The 17,068-nt window shown below is 43.1% G+C and overlaps 1 pseudogene; it reads right to left on the bottom strand.

Annotated features, from left to right (window-relative positions):
• Nucleotides 1-8,723: 8,723 nt before the first annotated feature.
• On the bottom strand, nucleotides 8,724-11,026 carry LOC116587240 (annotated as a pseudogene).
• Nucleotides 11,027-17,068: the final 6,042 nt, after the last annotated feature.

The raw sequence follows: 17,068 nt of genomic DNA, 5'->3' as shown, positions 1-17,068 counted from the left end.
CTATATCTTTTGATTGGAGCATTTATTCCATTTACATTCAGAGTAACTATTGAAGGATATGAATTTAGTGCTATTGTATTATCTGTAAAAGTCCCTGTTCCTATAGATTGTCTCTGTGCCTTTCTAGTCTTTGTTGCATTAGGCCTCTTTTTCCTACTCAAAGGGTCCCATTTAGTATTTCTTACAGAGCTGGTTTAGTGTTCATGAATTCCTTTAGTTTTTGCTTGTCTTAGAAACTCTTTATCTCTCTGTCTAGTCTGAATGATAGCCTTATTGGATAGAGTATTCTTGGCTGCATGTTTTTCCCATTTAGCACATTGAATGTATCATGCCAGTCATTTCTGGCACACCAGGTCTCTCTGGACAGGTCTGCTGCCAGTCTGTGTGTCTACCTTTGTAGCTTAAGGACTTTCTTTCCCTAGATGCTTTCAGAATTCTCTCTTTACATTTGTATTTTGCAGGTTTCACCAGGATATGTCTTGGAGTTGACCTGTTTTTGTTTATTTTGATGGGAGTTCTCTGTGTCTCTTGGACTTGAATGCTTATTTCCTTCCCCAGATTAGGGATGTTCTCAGCCATAATTTGTTCAAATAAACCTGCCCTTTTTGCTACTCTTCTTCTTCTGGGACTCCTGTGATAGATATATTTTGCTTTATGAAATTGCTGAATTCCCTAAGTCTGTATTTGTGATCTAATAGTTTTCTTTTCCCTCTTCTTTTCAGCTTCATTATTTCCCATAATTTTATCTTGTATATCACCTATTCGATCCTCTGCTTCATCCATCTTCATTGAGATTACATCCAGTGAGTTTTGCTTCTCAGTTATACCATTTTAAAAATTTCAACCTGACTAGTTGTTAGGTCTTTTATGCCTATAGGCATAAAAGGGTTTCTCTGTCTTCTTTGCTTTTTTCAAGTCCAGCTAGTAGTCTTTTGACTGTTGATCTAAATTCTTATTCAGATATATTGCTTATATCTGTTTTCAGGAAGTCCTTGCCTGTGATACCTTCATGACCTTTCTTTTGGGGAGAATTCCTCCATCTTGTCATTTTGGCTAAGTTTCTTTCTTTTGTGTTATCATTAAAACTTGTTATACTTCCTGCACCTCAGAGTAATGTTATGTTAAAAAAGGGTCATACACTGTCCAGGGCCTGGCACTTCAGGAAGTGTTTCTGGTGTATACTGTGTGCACTCTGCTGTTGTGTTTTGGCTGCTCTTTCCTATGGGTCCATCCTCTGCAGAGTTCCTCCTTACTTGCAGTGGGGAGTGCCTGGACCTTCATCTAGGTGTGGTTTGATTTGCTGGTTGAAAAAGGCCTGGAAAAAAGGAAAGGAAAAGGAAAAAGAGAGAGGGAGAGGGAGAGAGAGAGAGAGAAAGGAAAGAAGAACCTTTAAAAACAAAAAGAGAAAAGGAAAGGGAATGAAAAAACAAATAAGCAAACAAACCAGACATTCAAAAAATAAAAACAAAAACACTGTAAGCCTGATTCCAAAGAAAAGGAAAGAAAAAAAATAAAAATAAAAAAAGAAGTCTATTTCCAAAAAGAGAAAGAGATAGAAGGAAATGAGAAAGCAAACTAACAAACACACAAAAAACTATAAGCCTGATTACAAAGGAAGAAGAAAAAAGAAAAAAAAAAATCCAGCCTCATCCCATTTCTACCAGAACTGAAGGGGATGCTGTACGGCACTGTATGACCAGTAGACATGGGGCGTGGGCTGCTGCCTGCATTGCTTTTCTTGGGGGGAAGCTCCTTATGCTGGCTCAGAGTCAATCCTGCCCCAGTAAAAACAGCACTTGTCAAGCCAGGGTGGGGGAGTGGGGAAAGGTCAGGGTTTGAGCGGCTCTTACCTCCACTGGGGACTGCTGAGTTGCTCTCTGATGTCCCACCATGTTGGTAGAGCAGTAAATTGGTACCACCTCACTCTTTTCTCCCTGGACAGGGGATCTCATACCCCCCACCTATGCCCATGAAGTTCGGGAAACCGTCACAGAAAAGAAAGGGCCCACTCTCCTGCATTTATCTCCAGTGGCTGGGATTCAAAACTCCAAATCTTAAAGGAGCCCACACTGCTCAGATTTTGCTCCCTCGACTGGGTTAGAGGCTCGTTGACTCTAACACCCTTGGTTCCAGAAAAGACAGTCCCCCATCCTGCGTGATGCATGGATTCTATGCTGAGGCACCACCAAAAGCAGCTACCATGTTTTTCAGCCTCTGCACGTGCCTTTGTTTGCTGCCGCTGAAAGGCCATTTTCTGGGACCTCCAGGGTCTTTGGTGCTTGGAGAGGCAATATACCCTCTTCCAAATGTACTCCAGGAAGGAGAGCTTCTTTCCCAGTGCGACCCCAGAGGTCCCTACACCACTTCATGTGGGCAACCTGGCCAGAGCCCTCCTTCCAAGTAAAATTTTTTTAAATGTTTGTCCAGCAGGGACTTGAATGAATTGTTATTTTCACTTATGTCCCAAGGAGACTCATGAAAATTCCACTCTGGAAAGCAAGAGATGGCAATATTAATATTAAACAAAGTGGAACGTAAGGAAAAGGCATTACATAAAACTAAAAGGGTTGTGGAGAACACATATTGAGGACATACTCTGCAGTCAATTTGAGAGAATTTCTAAATCTCTTGATGGTCATTGATAAATCCCAAGTATCTATAGTGGACTCCAGGATAAGAAATTCTCATTTGAATGATTTAAGTTTATTTATCTATCTGGCCACAGTTCTTTGCTCTTTCCCTATATACATGCACCTTGCAATGTGACTTTGCAGGTCCTCTTATTATTAAGTGACCTCTTGAACTTGGGCTGACTTTGTGACTTCTTTAGGGAGTAGAATGTGCCAGAAGTGACAGTTTGCTGTTTCCAGTCTAGGCCTTCTGTGCTTCCTCTTTCTTTCTTAGACCTCTGCTTCTGCCATCGTGACACGGCCAGGCTAAACTGGGGGAGGATGAGAGACCACGGGGTAGAGTTCTGGGTTCCCAGCTTACAGCCAGCCAACCACTAGACATGCAAGAGAGCCCAGCCTACATCAGCACAGCTCTCTTCCTAACCAAAAACCTGTAATCAAGCATGAATGAATCCAGCTGAGACCATAAAAACCACCACAGCTGACCTATCAATTCATGAAGAGTAATAAGTTCTTACAGTATAAGCCACTGAGGTTTGAGGTGGTTACATAATAATAGCTGTGAGAACTATTTCAAACTTTGTACTCCACAGAGAATACTTATCTGTATCAGATGGCTTTGATTTAGAAATCAATTTGTAAAATTGATTCCAGGCCTGTTACAAAGAAGACCTCAGTAGATTCTCCCAAATAAGAATTATGTAGACTACTTTTAAAAATCCTAATGCCTTAAAACTAGAAATTTTGTTCTTTTTAAGAAAATTTAAACATAATCTACTTGATAATGGAACACTCCTAACTCTTTGTTCTTTGACAAGAGAAGAAAAAAATTCCTGAAATGGACAGTTCCTGTGAGTCCTATTAAGAAATGCAAATGATAAAATAGGTATAAGAAAGAGGCATAAAGCATGCAGAGAAGATGAAGAATCCTGTGTAGGAATGTGCTGGATGGTCCAGCCACAAACAGACTCCCTCTACTACAACAGGACTGTTCTAGTGGAAAGACAGCCCATGATGCTAGGGACTCAATACCAGGATCCGTTGTAGCTACCCTAAAAGGGTCAGATGTCAGTGCACTGTGCTTTCTAAAATACATAGTCTCGCAGTCTTTGACCACCTCCTCACATTGTTCTCTTTCTTTTCTGAATTTCTCATGGGTATAGATGATGGACAGGAATGTCATGACTTGAACCCTAGCTATAAGGGTGTCTAGAAAAGTACTTTTTAATTTTCTGTGCTCTTAAAGCATGTCCCCGTCCTCCAGCTAGAGACTACTGTAAACACAGTCATAACTGCACAAGGTGGATTTTCCTAACTTGTTGCAGCAACGGAGAACACACATCCTATGGAACCATGAGGACCCCTCCACATGAGGGAGTTAGAACCTATTACAGGATTTGGCCTTTGGTTGGGTGATTTATGGAGGGTCCAAGGAACCAAAGATTCACTCTAGGTAGGATGCCATCAGAAAATTATGTGTGGGGGGATTTTATGATCAAATATCTTAATAAATAAATTTTACATACAGGCAAACTATAAAGGAGGTCATTGGTAAAGAATTAACAGTCACTTATTTTAGACAAGAGAGGGGTATGTTTGGTATTTTGTGGGTGGCACAGTGACCTTATTTTTGTCTGTTTAGACAAAATTATGGTGTGGAATTCCTTTATCTCATTTAATCATGGTCTCAGAGTGACCCTGTCTGAGCTGGTATTATGTGAGATGGTTTATGGCCAATAGGAGAACAACATAGCTTACTGTTGAATGCCTGACCAGCTTCCAAATGTCAAAGGCTGCTCTTTTCTTTCTCAAGTGTGACCTTGGAGGGAACCAGAGTGGCTGCTGAGAAAGCAAATTTACTGTATTTGCCCCAGGTATCATTGTACTTAATGTTGAAACTCTGGTGTTTCCCACCAAGGTCAAGTACAAGTCTAGTATACCTGCTATCCATAGTCATTTACTATTTCCCAGAAGCTGAGTGAAAGCAGTGAGACAAAATGAAATAAGAGAAAAATCTTCAGAATGGAGGAGATAAATTGTTACTTGCATATATTTGCCTACCTGGGGATCCAAGAAAAACAACCAAAAAATTATTAGAAGTAAGGAGTTTAATAAGGCAGTTGGTTACAAAACCAGTATACACAATCAGCACATCTTTTAAATGAGCAGGCATCAGTTAGAAAATACAATTTAAAAAAGACATTAAGATAGACAATATTTAGGAATAAACTTGACATAAGAAAAGTATGCAGAACCCATATAAATAAAACTAAAACTTCACTGGGAGACGTGAAGACTTAAATAAATGGAGGGCATAGCACATTCTTGGATGGCATAACTCAATAATTCTGCCATTTCAATTCTAATAAAAATGTCAAAAGTATTTTTTTAACTAGACAATATAATTCTAAGGTCACCTGGGAAGATTAATAAAAGGCTGAAGAATTTTTGGAAGATTGAAGGGTGACTTACACTGCTAGAAAGAAAGATTTATTATCAAAGTAGCATGGTTCTTGTGTAAGAATAAAAATAGCCCCCCAACGAGGCTCAAGTATATACATTTGGTGCAGGATAAGCTGGGATTTAAATGTTCTTTAGCTTCTGCTTCAGATGTAGAAAGCTGTTAAGCACATCACTCCCGCCCTAACAATGAGGACATGACAGATAAACTACAAAATCTCGACTTCTGTTGAGCCTGGGGGGAGGGGTCAGCTGATTCAGAAGAGACACCAGTCCCTCTGAGGTGAGGTGGGCTTCACAGCCTCTACACTCCTCTGGAGCATAAGAGGTGGAGGCACAGCCCTCCCTGTGGGGGTCAGAAAGCAGCAAAACATAACCCTGTCAAATCCACTGGTGTGTTATATGCACACCCAGAATAGCTGAGGTAGCCAAGGAATTCACACTCAGCGGGGAACCTTCCCACAGACTTCCACCAGGTGCTTGCCAGTAACACTGGGGCCAGAGACTGGCTGCCTCCAAGCCCTTCTTGGAGGTGCAGGCAGGGGAGAGGCAAGTCATGGTTGTTGGGGACCCAGAATGCCGTGTACTTCCCTGCCTTCTTCTCTTGTAGGATCAAAAGACTTAGCTCCCAGGGGTAAGGGCAGCAAACTCACTGGTTCACAGGACTCAAAGTGAGGTGGGGCGCAAGGCCCTGCCCACTTCGCGGAAGATGTTCCTTGGAAGGTTGACTAAAGCTTCCAGTCTCTAGGCGGGGTGGAGTCTCTCACTGCCAGGGCAGACAGACAGAGATGCCGAGCACGGTAGGTGCATGAAAGGCACTTGATAAAATGGAACATCCGTTTGTGATGTTCACAAACTCTCCGCAAACTAGAATTTTCTCTGTCCGATAAAGGATATCTACCAAAGCCCTGTAGCCAGCATCGTCCTTAGGGGTAAAAGACTGAACCTGTAAATCATGGCCCTCCATACAACAGAATACCGCTCATCAGTAAGAAGGGTGAATTGCTGATACAAGCAACAACACCGATGAACCTGAGAAGCATCCTGCTAAGTGAAGGAAGCCAGACTCAAGACTCCCTGCTGTGTGCTCATATGGGGTCGGTCATTGGGAAGAGGCAAAACTGTAGGGACCTCAAACAGATGCGTTGCTGCCAGGGCCCGGGCTGTGGGAGTGCGGGACTGACTACAAAATGTCTCAAGTGAGTTTTGCAGGATGATGGGAATATTCCGTCTCTATGTCCTGCTCCTGGTGGTGACGACAAAGGAAGAAAGGGTTGTGCCATACACCTTGCCTCAATCATCATCAAACCACCTGAAGAAGAATAACTTCTGATTTCTCACATCTTAAAAGAAGATAACTTCTAAATAGATTATGGACATGAATGAAAAAAATCAAACCATTAATATACAGGAAATACAGGTGATGTATACATAGGGAATAAAAACATAAAACACAACAAGGAAGTGAAGACCTTATCACAGTGATTATACATAGGATAGTGATTGCCCAGAGGTAAGGGGAGCGTGTCCTTGAGAACAGACCGGCTGCGGGAATCTCTTGTCTCTCCCTCCCCACCTCCCCTCCCCCCTCCCCCTCCCCTCTGTCTCTATCTCCACCTCAATAATACAGACGATAGTTACATGGATGGTTGTCTTATGATCAGTTATCACTGTGCAGCCTGCTGTATATGTACCACATTTTATCATAGAAAAAAAGGTAAAATTGGGGTCCAAATGTAATTTTCTACATTTTACACACAGAGGATTTAGGCACTGAGAGGCCAAGTCTGTTGAAGATTAATTTCTCCCATTACCTAGTATGATTCTCTACTCCCAATCCGATGCTCTGCTAGCCAAAGCAGTCACACAGCTTAGCACAAGTTAGCAGACTCTGAATCTTATAAACCAAGGCCAGTTCAAGAGGACCTAGGTTACAGATATGAGATGGCTAATAAAAAAATGAACAAATGGTGCAATCTGAGTTAGAATGGTGGAAGCCTTTTAAACATCAAAGTAAAGGCAGAAGCCATAAAGGAAGAGATCAATACATTCAACTACTCTCACATTAAAAATGACATACAAATTTTGAAGTATCAAAGCAAAATCAAAAGACAACATGCAATTGGGGAAAATATTTTTAAAATACATGGCAGATAGCAGGTTAACATTCTTGAAATCCAAAGAGTCCTTAAAATCAATAAAACCAATAGCAGAATAGGCAAGGAATACAGATAAGCCATTTTTAAGGAAAGGAATATATATTTTTAATAAGCCTTTAAAAATGTTCATTCTCTCTAGTAATCTAATAGTTGCACACTAAAATTGTGTACTCATCATGCATTCAGTTGTCTAGGATTAGAGAGAACAGAAACAGTACTGAGAGGTTAGAGAAAAGAGAGCACTCTGTAGCGTTTGGTAGAAGAACAGTTCAGCATCAAGAGCCTCAGAAATTCCGTATTCTTTGATTTACAGTTATGCTCAAAGATATTTATAATAGTGACAATTGGAAGTGACCTGAGACATTGCAGTGATGGGGAACTGGCTAGATTGTGTTACTTTTCTTGGCTCTTTCTAGCCGAAATGGCACCTCCGTGTGACGTAGAAAAGCTCCTCTTGCTCCAGGGAGATCTCACCCCATCCTGTCCCACAGCTGGTGCAGGCAGCAGCTCGTATCTTGGATACCATGGCTGATACTGCACAGGGTGGTGTCTTTGAATAATTTTGAATGACATAAGAATATGTTCACTATATACTATTAATCACATAAAATGTATGAAGTGCCACGAATAGTTTCTGGAATGTAATAAAAGCTATTATTTTATTAATTTATTTTTATAGAAAACCTAGATTTATTTGCTAAACCATTTCAAAGACCAAACAGGGATCATCTGAAGTACTCTGAGGTCTTCATCCCCGTGTCACTTGTGGGTATGGAAACTAACCTTAGAGGTTAGACATTGAAGGCTATAACCTAAGAGGTTTATAACAAAACAGATGGGCGAGACATGGTGAAAGGAGGCAAAACTGGTCAGAGGCACTTGTGTTTGTGGTAGTATATGTGGCCGGGATGTTTCCCAAGAGGCTCCCTAAAGATGCCCAAGTGAATTTATCTGGGTCCCAAATTAGTAGAAAGACCCTTCCCCCTGTGGAGAATGAGAAGAGGCCAGAATTTCTCTGAGATCTCTTGTCTTTCTTTTTAACGGGTTGGGGGATCCTGAGATTCTAAAGGGGTGTATATCTTAGACTCAGCCTCCCTCCTTCCCGTCGAGTCTACCTACCCCTTCAAGCGCCTGCTTATTGTCTGCACGTGAGCCTGCTGGGTGATGGAAGATCCGTAGAGTGAAGGCAGGAACTGTAGACCCCCCGAGAAGGGACCTATACCCAGAAAGTTTGGGGTAGATGATAAACTCAGATGCCCTCTTGGCTAAGTTAATTTGCCTTTACTAATAAAGGTCATAGTTTTTTTTTTGCTCGTGACAACTTTCCATCTCAATAGAGTCTGCCTCAAAAATGAAAGGGTTCAGGTAAGTTTTGGAGAAGGAAACAGACTTTCAACAACATCCACTCCATGGTAGAGGCACCAAGTTCTTTCCTACGTTTGTGAGTAAAATCCCACAGCATCATACATCATTCTCAGTGATCCCCATCTGCAGCCCCACACTGGCCAGCAACTGTTAGGATCTACTGCCATCCCATCTTCGTAACCTGTTACTGACTCTCCTGTCCGGACTCCAGCCATGTTATACTGGCTGCTCACAGCTTGGGAAAACATTCCTTCTCATCTCTGCAGCGTGGCTTGGCCTTCTGCTGGTAAATGGATAGTCCTTCTTCATTGGTGTAAAATGTAGGGATGTCTCCCTGCCCTCGTTCAGGTGCCACCGTATCACACTCTTCATGGTCATCTTAATCCTCAGGAGCTGGATGCAAAGCCTGAATGTTGCCTCCAATGCTCATTTATCACCAGGCACAAATCAAAATTCGGCAATCGCTTCAACATTATTGTTATCATCACTGGATTCTTCTTCTGCAAGAGACTTTTTTTTTTTTAATCTTTGTGAGCACAAGCCGAAGGGAGGGGCAGAGGGAGAGGGAGGTGCAGACTCCCCACTGAGCAGGGAGCCCCAAGACCCTGAGATCATTACCTGAGCTGAAGGCCTATGCCCTACCAACTCAGTCACCCAGGTACCTCTCTGCAACAGATTCTTGTGATTTGTCTACCAGATTCGGCATTGACCATAACCTACGAACGCTCTCATGGATAGGCATTTTAGGTTCCTGGACATTGCACGCAAACTAATGGTGGGGTGTTCCAGGGAGAATCCTAATCCAGAGCCATATAACCAAGACAGGCAGCTCTCAGGGATGCCAAGGGTCCAGGCCCTGGCTCATCAGCACAGCCTCCGTATGTGGCTGCTGCCAGAGCCCCTCAGCCAAGCTAGTTCTGGGGAAACTTTGGAGGAAGCTTACAGTTGTCCCTCGTCCTGCCCGGTAAGAGCTATTATTTTAAACGTAAACTTTTCAGTGTATACACAAGCCCAGCTTAACAAAGAATAAGTAATGTATGCATAGAAAGAAAACTAGAAAAAAATTAGAAGGATATATATCAAGATTTTAAGATTTTACATTGGGCTGGTAAGATTATAGGCAACTTTTATTTTTACTTTTTATGTTTTTCTATACTTTTGATATTTTCAGGGTGGAATATATATTACCTAGGTAATTAGAAAAAAAAACAAACAAACCGTTAAATCCAAAATAAATCTCATTTAAAGGGCCGGGCAGAACCAGGTCAACAATACAGCTCACCTGGGAGAATTGCGGGCTTTTGGCTACTTTCATTACTTCGAGTTTTCACATAAGAGCTTAAACTTTATGGATGGAGAGAAAAATCAGCGGAGAGCAACTGTTTAGAATGGCGTTCAGCCATAGTGGTGGAAATGAGCCCATTAGAATGTGGAAACGAGAGGAGCTGTGTGACACGGGCCATCCACGTGCAGGTTGCAACCTGAGCAAAACTGTCTTCTGACCCAGTCCTGCTCCTCACAGATGTTCGGGGTTTAAAGAAAGCTTGGCACGGGGCAGAGAACAGATGGAGAACACAGTGGGAAGCCCCCGTGCCCTCCACCCAGTGATTAATGGGGGAGATAAAGAGAGAGCAGGCTTTTTGGAGTCCATACTTTAGCCTAAATTGACTTTTTAAAATGGCTAGTTCCTTTGTATCTGAGTTCCCTGTTCTGATAAGGTGGTGGGGGCAAAGTGAGAGTGTTAAATGTAGCATGGTTTCTTTTCCCTTAAGCCACTGGTGTTAATTACTGGTGTTAACTGGGAAGAGAAAACCCACAGGCTGAGTGAAATGATCAGATGTCCATGTCCTTAAAACTGAGCTTAATCTTTACCCCCTTCCTTCTCTATCTCTTTCTCTAATGTTCTCCTGAACTGTTTACAACCCTCCAGTGACCCCTCATAGGCCTCAGAGCAAAGTTCAAACTCTTCATGTTGGCACAAAAGACCACTTTTCATTCTAGCATCTCCCCCATGTCACCACATCCTCCAACCACACCAAACTAGCTTTAGTTCTCTTAAACACGGTTGGCATATTGTTTTGCGTCTCTGGACACTTAAAGACTTACTAATATTATCAAATGCCGGCTGTGTACCAGGCACTGTGCTAAAGGTATTAGCTTCATGCTCATCCTATCCTGTCTCTATTTTATAAAGGAGAAACCTGAGGTTCAAAGACAGTAAATACTTGGCCTACAATCACATAGTAAGTGGCAGTGTCAGAATTTGAACCCACATTTTTAAAAAACTGCTTTACTGAGCTATGATTGACATACAAAAAGCTGTAGCTATTTAGTGTATACAACTTGATGTGTTTGGAGATAAGTATACACCTGTGAAACCAATATTACTATCAGTGCCACCAACTTACCCATCACCCTCAAAAAGCTTTGACTCCAAAGCTTGAATTCTTTTTTTTTCTTTAATTCTGGTAAAATAGATATGATATGAAACTTACCACTTTTTTTTTTTTTAAGATTTTGTTATTTATCAGATAGGGGTCACAAGTAGGCAGAGCAGCAGGCAGAGAGAGTGGGGGAGGCAGGCTCCCTGCTGAGCAGAGAGCCTGATGCGGGGCTCCATCCCAGAACCCCGGGATCATGACCTGAGCTGAAGGCAGAGGCTTTAACCCACTGAGCTGCCTCGGCGCCCCAAAACTTACCAGTTTAACCATTTTAAGTGTATGGTTCTGCAGCATTAGCTGTGTTTACATTGTTGTGAAACCAACACCTTCCATTTCCACAACTTTCCATCTTCCCCCACCTGAAACTCCGCTCCCATTAAACGTGAAGTCCTCAGTTCTCCAACCTCCAGCCTCTGGAAACAATCCTTCTACTCTCTGTCTATGAATTGAGCCATTCTAGGTAGCTCATGCAAGTGGAATCATACAGTATTTGTCTTTTTTGACGATCAGCTTATTTAATTAAGTTCAATTAATTCAAAGTTCATCCATGCTCTAGCAGGTGTCAGAATTTCTTTCCTTTTTAAGGCTGAGCACTATCCTGTTGTGTGTATCTATCACATTTTGTTTATCCACTCACCCAGTGGTGGGCGCTTGGATTGCTTCCACTGATTGGCTCTTGTGGCTATTGCTGCTGTGAACACAGGCGTACAAATACCTGTTTGAGTTCCTGCTTGCACTTTGTCTAATTTTTTTTTAAAGATTTAATTTATTTATTTGTCAGAGAGAGAGACAGAGAGCACAAGCAGGGGGAGCAGCAGACAGAGGGAGAAGCAAGTTCCCCGCTGAGCAGGGAGCCTGACACAGGGCTCGATCCCAGGACCTGGAGATCAGACCTGAACCAAAGGCCGATGCTTAACCGATTGGGCCACCCAGGCTCCCCCTGCTTGCACTTCTGAGTATTTACTCAGAAATGAAATTGCTGGATCATCTGGTAATTCTGTCTCATGACATGGACAGGGTTGAAGACCGTAGGCCAGACATCTTGTAGACTCTCCCTCGTTTAGTTAGACTCAGGTGATGGCGTGGGCTGGAAGGTCACAGGTACTGTGTTTTGTGGTATTATGCCCCGTGGGGTGGCATACGACGTCTCTTTGGTTGCTGGTGGTTTTTACTTCGATCACTCATGATGCTGGGGCTAAACTATGTAAATATCTCTTTAGGCATAAGCCTGTCCTCCCCTGGGGTTTGGCACCTATTGATGTTTCTTGATCAACAGATGATTACTACGATGGTTTCCAAGTGGTGATTTTCTAATACTGTCTTCACTTCTCCTGCATTTAACTACATAACTTTCTGCTATAAAGAAGAACTTTCTCTTCTCATTTATTTATGCTTCAATTTCTATCAGCCTGGATTTATGGGTACTATTCTATCCAAGGGGTTCTAATCTGTTACAATCATTATTTATTTAGATGCTCACAACTTCTCAGACTCAGGTAGTGGAAGCTGCTTCACATTGGTTCTTGTGTCCTCTTGACATTTCTTTGTCACTGTTTGGGCACTTCTGTACTTCATGACACAAAAAGATGGTTCCGGGCTCATCTTATTTTCATCCTGGATTCAGTGATTTGAAGACAGCATATTTACTTATGGAAATAGGGCTAAATGTTTGAAATGCAAAAACAGGGCAAGCTAGCCCGCTTTGTGTGCACCCACCATGTAGCTACGTGGCTTTCAAATGTCACTGCACGTTGGTTTCCTGATTCGTTGGGCGTTGACTCTAACAGAAGACGTGTATGTTTTATAGTCAATTAAACATTAGCTGGAAACCTGCCCCCCACCCCAGGGGATCCCCCAAGAGGGGCTAGCCCTGATAAGTGTGGCAGGATTGCTGGGTTTCCTTCTCCCGGATACTCCAGGGCCGGCCAGCAAGGGAGCTCTGTTTGGAGGGAAAACGGGTTTTTTACATATTTCTCCTTAATGGTAATAGAAGTGAAACTATTGTTGTGGAGAGACACTGGGTTTAGACTGCGCCATATGGCACCGAGAGCTGTTCATCACTACAGCTTCCAATGGCTGAACTCAAAATAGCCCATATTTCTGCCTTGATGGAGAATTAGCCCTTGACCGCCAGGAAACACTCATTGTAGCAGCTCTTCAGCCATGTAATCTAAAATAATTACTAATTAAATGAGAATAAAATAGAGTCCATGATAACAATAATAATCACTGTAGCATTGGTCATTACCCAAGCTACTGTTTGGTGGAGTGTTACCTAGGGGAAGACGGCTTGCCAAAGGGGGAAAGCCCTCAAGGGAACTGAGACTTTCTCACTGCCACCCCGAGGAAAGGGTTCGGGACTGCCCTGGGGGGCTTGACAACGGCCGACCCAATTTCACATTCCATCTACATTGCCGATGTCATGTTGTTTCAAGGCATTTGTTCACTAATACAGCAGGCAGCATGCCGTGGAAAACCAAGGAACAGGAACAGCTTTGTGGCACTTGTCAACGAATTTATGTCATTGTGAGAAACAACTCAAGCAGCTACCTCGTCTTCGACACATGACAAGCGTTACTCTTGTTCCCTTCTCGGGGAAAAGCCAGACCCTTTCGCCAGAGGGCCTTTGGGTGCATCTGTTCATCACTAAGTGGTTGCAGGTGAGTATGTGTGTTGGCGTCAGGCGAGGTGGGCTTCAGATCAGGTGCCCAGGCCTGCCCAGCTCTCCAGGAAAGTCAAAGATGGAGGCTGTCTGGGTCAGAGGCAGGCTTTCTGCTTCCCATTGTTGGTGTGACCTGAAAGAACCTGCATTCCTTCACTTATTCATTCACCTGACAAATGAGCACCTACTGTGTGCCAGATATCGTACTGAGTGGCTGGGAATATGGATCAAGACACACATGGGTGCCGCCCTCAGGGATCTCACTGTCCCCAGGGGGAAGCATGATACACATTCAGAAGTGTAAAAAGGGCCCTGGGGACAAAGAAGAAAGTGCGTGAGAGGAGACCAGAGGGCTCTTTGCAATGCGGAGTCTGCAAAGGACCCTTGAGCGAACGCCACTTGTAATGAGGCCTGAGGTCCCAGGAGTGTTTGACCAAACAACAGAGGGAAGAACATTCCTGGCAAAGGGGTGCCATGGGCCAAGCACTGTGTGACGATGGACCCTCCTGAGTTTGAGGAGCTAGTGGAGGTGTGTTGTGTACAGAGAAGCCCAGAAGTACTGAGTGAGGGAGATGGTGATACAAGGAGACCCCTGGGAGTGGGGTCCCCTGGCTTCAGGGCTTTGGTAGGCTTGGGGAGGAGCCCCGACTTGGTTCTCAGTGGCAGAGGAAGCTTTGGAGGTAAGCAGCGACAGCACCTGGTTTCTGTCCGTAAAAGCTCAGCCTCCTTGCTGGTGGAGAGTGGCCTGGAAGGGGCAGAGCCTGGGCTGATCCCGGAGACCAGGTAGGAGGTCATTAGAGAATCCAAGTAAGAGAGGACAGTCACTCAGGGAGGTGGCAGGACATGGCAGCAATTAGACTGATGGAGCTTTCATTTAGGCCGTAGACTCTGCTGGGGGTGGCCAGGATGTGGAGAGGTACCAGGGTCGGTTCTCGCTTCTCTGGCTTGAGCAACTGAATGAATGGGTGTGCTGTATGCTCAGGAGGTAACTATCCAAGGACAACTTTATCTGAGGGTTAAAATATTGTTTATATTTATTGTGGCAAAATATATGTAACAAAATTCACCATTCCAAGCATTTTTAAATGTATACTTCTGTGGCATTCATTTCTGTTGTGCCATCCATCACCATCACCATCGTCTGTCTCCTGAACTTTTTCATCTTCCCCACCAGAGACTGTGTCCATTGCACACAAACTCCATGCTCCCCTCCCCGCAACTCTTGGCTGCCACCATTCCTCTCCGTCTATGAATTCGACTGCTCTAGGAACCTCAGATAATCATACAATATTTGTCCTTTTAGGACTGGCTTATTTCACTCTGTGACTGTCTTCAAGGTTCATCCATGCTATAACATGTGTTTTAACTTTTTCTCTAAGGCTGAATAATTCTGTTTTATGTATATACCACATTTTATTTATTCATTCATCCCTTCATGGGTATTTGAATTGCTTGTACCTTTTGGCTATTGTGAACATTGCTGCTATAAACATGAGTGTACAAATATCTGTTCCAGTCCCTGTTTTCACTTCTTGGGAGCTCGTACCCAGAAGTGGAGTTGGTGGATCATAAGGTAGTTTTATATTTAATACTCTGAGAAACCACCCAACTGTTTTCTGCAGTGACTGTACCATTTTACATTCTCACCCACAATGTGCAAGAGTTCCAGTTTCTCCACATCCTCGCCAACACTTGTTCATTTGTTTTTTTTTTTTTTTTTTAAAGATTTTATTTATTTATTTGACAGAGAGAAAATCACAAGTAGATGGAGAGGCAGGCAGAGAGAGAGAGAGAGAGAGGGAAGCAGGCTCCCTGCTGAGCAGAGAGCCCGTTGTGGGACTCGATCCCAGGACCCCGAGATCATGACCTGAGCCGAAGGCAGCGGCTTAACCCACTGAGCCACCCAGGCGCCCTATTTTTTTTTTTTTTTTTGATAATTGCTATCCTAATGGGTGTGAAGTGGTATCTCATTGTGGAAAAATGCTCATATTTTTAGATGAGAAGTATTCACATGGTGTTGTCAAGTGAATGGTTGGCCATACCAGGTAGGATTTCCAAAGAGCGGTCTTCTGGCTCACAGATGACTTTGAATTCTGTTGATCATGCTGTGCAGTGGGCTCTTGTGAACACCTCATCACTGTGGAGTTTCCATGTTTGTTGTTAAGTTGTCCTCTCTCTGCCAGTACGCATCTCAATGTGAGGATGGGAGCATTTGGGCATTTGGATTCACTTCCGGTGAACAAATGACATTTTGTACTGGTTTTCCCCTTTCAAGTCCTTGTTGCAGCCCCAAGGGAAATTAGCCAAGAACAACTAACTATGAGCTGCAAATAAAAGTGGTGGAAAGCTTCAGAAAGGGGATTTATCACCATGTTCTTGGGAGGTATAACTAGCTAATAGGTTTGATGATCTTTTGGAGTGAGTGGAGGCATTTTTGTTTGTTTTTCTTTTGTTTTGTAACAAAGAAAATGCAGCTTAAAGTGTTTTTCAATTTCTCACTCAGCTTCCTTTCATTCTCTGATTTCTTTACTCTTAATGGGATAACATAAGCCAGTTTTCTGTCGTCTATTATTCATCAAAGCTGTCGATTTACCCTGAACAGAATGAAGGCAAGGATGTTATTAAAATAAAACAACTTCCAATTGAGCTGCTAATAAATGCTGAAATGCATCCACATTTCTCCTATTGATTATATCCTGCCAACAAAAGCAAACACAAGCATGTGCGGCATGCTGCCCATGGAAATGAAAGATTTAATTAGATGAAAACTGAATGAGCTGGAAGATCTACTGCACTCGGCTATCAAACAATTGTTATTCATAATTGACGGTTTGAAATATCCCTGCTTCTTGAGGCTTTTTCCCTTAAAAAAAAAAAAAATCCCCTACCTTGCAGTAAGATGAACATGGTCGTTAGTAAATTTTCCCCAGTACATTTTACAAGCTCAAGGTTGTGGGCTAGAATGAGCCCTGTCAGGCCATAAATCAGGTGTAATGGAACATCTTGAAATTGAGAATTAGCAGGTGAGAGCAGAGAGACAGCATGTCTTCTCCATTTCAGGCCCATCTTCGCCCATCTTCAAATGCTGCAGGTGGGAAAGGAGGTGCTCGTGGGGAAGGTGTAAGAAGAGCTCCATAAACTCAGAGAGTAGGATTCTTTAGAACTCACTAGCTCTGGAAGTGTGTGCCTGTAAAGTTTAATGTCTGGCAGGTGCACCGCTTTTTAGTGACGGGAGTGGATTAAAAAGTTGGTATTCACTTTGCCAGGGATGTATCAAGTACCTATCCAGGGGCCTGCTTTTTAAGATAGTGGGGCAGGGGCGCCTGGACGGCTCAGTGGGTTAAGCCGCTG

The sequence above is a fragment of the Mustela erminea genome, chromosome 3 (genome assembly GCF_009829155.1).
Source record: "Mustela erminea isolate mMusErm1 chromosome 3, mMusErm1.Pri, whole genome shotgun sequence".
NCBI lineage: Eukaryota > Metazoa > Chordata > Mammalia > Carnivora > Mustelidae > Mustela > Mustela erminea.
Note: the sequence above shows the minus strand (reverse complement) of the source record. Positions and strands in the feature narration are given on the sequence as shown.